The following is a 2,904-nucleotide window of genomic DNA, read 5'->3' as shown; positions in this document are numbered from 1 at the left end:
TCGCCCACAGTATGATTGATCATACACATAATTACCATGCGGAATAGGCACTTTAAGCTCATCTTTATTCCGTGGTTAACAAGATCCTTCACAACTTTACTAGAACTAAGGTTTGAAAATATTTTTCTATTCTTTCCCCTTTCTTGCTTTGAAAATAGTTTGAACATACTTGGGTCAATCCCAATACTCGGAAATTAATTCTCTTTTTAACCCAATTAACAAATTCTCCTTTTCCTTTGCAAAACATTTGGATGATCCACTAACATCCTTTCACAAAAGTAAATCAAGTGTAACTACCCTACACTTTCAACTCCACATTTATCACATAAGTCTCATATTTGACACATACATCTCAATGCATATAACGTGTACATTTCCCAAGTTAAGAGATATAATGTACAAAGGTAATATTTGAGTCGTCAAAAATCCACCCGGTTGCCCGTAGGCTTTCAAAACATCATAATACTCGGGACTAAAAACATCGGGGAAAAGTTTGGTAAAAAACAAGTCGAAAACGAGTCCGCGTCGCGCGGACTCGCGACTGGCCGCAGCTGCGGACGCACAGCGGACGCGTGCGTCCGAGCCGCGTCCGCACGTTCGGCAAATGGCGCCGAAATTGGGCGCCCACGGACGCGCAGCGGACGCGCGTCCGTGCCCGCGTCCGGCCTTTCGGCCGTGACGCCGTAACTCTGGCGTCGATGGACGCGCGTCCAAGGCCGCGTCCACCCTAAAACTGCCAGAAAATTTCTGGCGCAGTCCAAAAGATTGAGCCGGTAAAAATAGTTCCCGAACTCTTTTTCACTTAAAATTTTTATGGTAGAACCCCAACTTATAGTACTTGATGTCCATAAAAATTTTTGGTCATTTTGATCCACGAATAAACACAGAAAATTCCATTTTTGCCCTTGGCAGTGTGCTGTCCAGAATTTCTCTCTCTGGACCAGTTTTGGAAAAAAAATCGAAAACCATACTTATACTACTCCGATCATTATGAAATTTTATATGCGGGTTCTACACTTATTGAACTACATATCTGAGAAAAATGGAGTCAAAATACCTTACCAATTTTTCCCAATAATTTTCGGAAGTCACTGCCAGAGACTAGCTTAATTTTATTTCACTATTTTCACAAGTATAGGCATATATGGACCTAATACAACATATACATGCATAAACTAGCTATCAATTATCTAGTTTCAAATAACCTCAACCAAATAAAGGGATTCCTTACCTCGATGGAAGATTTTAAAGAAAACCGTAGGAGTTGTTGTTTTCCTTCGTTTGAGTCCAAAGATCCTAAAATATCGCCATAACAACAACATATTCATGCACCTTTAGTTTACACTTTAAATTCTAAGAAGGTTTTAACCAAACAAAGTCTAAAATCTTACCTACACTTAGACACTTGAGTTGGAGAAAGGCTTAGGAGTTCTTGATCACAATAGAAGACTAAGCCAAATTTCTTCCTTCTTCTTCTTGGTGTAATTTCGAAAATGGGATGGAGGGGATGAGAGAGATGATGATGTGAGTTTTGGCTTGAAGACTAAGTAATCAAGTGCAATTGCACCATACCTCATTAATGCTAGCATTAAATGATCCAATCTTAGGCTAGATTTGGTTGCCACTTGTCAATACCCTATGGAGTCCTTAAGAAGATCACAACTTAATTGGCCAGTTTATGGTTAAATCAGATGAAAGCTCGGAGGATTATTACTTAATTCGGGAAAATTCTAACACCAAAATTATCCTAAAAATAATCCCGTCACTAATCACTCAAATTGGGAATTTTTCGGTATCTCGCGAAATATAGGTACAAGGTTCGTAACAATTTTACCCCTTACAGTCCGCTTAAAATTTTACTTGAACTAACTAGAAGTTCAGGCTTAATCGTATCATACTTAATAATCCAATTCCTAGGAAAATTCGAACTGAATATACATCCCTAAGAATTTTACGGTTCGTGACCGGTACGTAGATCGCAGCTTATTAATGACTAGAAAAAAATTCTTTCGATCACCGAGAGACCTTCTCATAAATGTCATAGCTTAAAAATATATATTCTCGAACCTTAACTTTGTCGGAAAAACCGAGGGGTTACATATACATATATAGATTGGAAAATAGGTAGATTTGATACACATAAGCACATTATGCAACATCAAGTAGCATATAGATTCATGGATATACAATACTAGATAACATATAGATTCATGGAATACACAATACTAGATAACATATAGATTCATGGATATACAATATTGGATAACATATAGATTCATGGATATACAATACTGGATAACATATAGATTCATGGATATACAATACTGGATAACATATAGATTCATGGATATACAATAATAGATAACATATAGATTCATGGATATACAATACTAGATAACATATAGATCCATGGATATACAATACTAGATAACATGCTCATTGAAGATGTTACATACATAAACTTATTCAATTACAAGGTAAGTCACGTAGTTCATGCTCACATGCTTATAAATATATATATGGAAAAGGGTTTAATGATTGAGTAAAGAGGATTATAATGTCTTGAAAAGACTAGTAAATCGTAATAAAATCATTTATAGCACCAAAGTAAGTAAACGATATTCTTATATCATAATAGCATTTATAAAATAATAAATATCAAGAGTAAAATGCGGCTTGTAGTCAAAGTATAGATAAACTTTTTCAAAACTTTCTTTTTTGGGATCATCATACGAAAATAATCATTTTTATAATAATATAGGAGGAATCTTTTCATCATAGCCATCATCACAACCATCATCATCATAATCATACATGAAGGGAGGGCGAGGTCATCACCATGTGTGTGACCTCCACAGGGACTGTGTCTTGGAGCTCCCCCCCCCCCCCCCCCCCCCCCCCCCC

This window comes from Ipomoea triloba, chromosome 15, assembly GCF_003576645.1.
Source record: "Ipomoea triloba cultivar NCNSP0323 chromosome 15, ASM357664v1".
Taxonomy (NCBI): domain Eukaryota; kingdom Viridiplantae; phylum Streptophyta; class Magnoliopsida; order Solanales; family Convolvulaceae; genus Ipomoea; species Ipomoea triloba.
Note: the sequence above shows the minus strand (reverse complement) of the source record.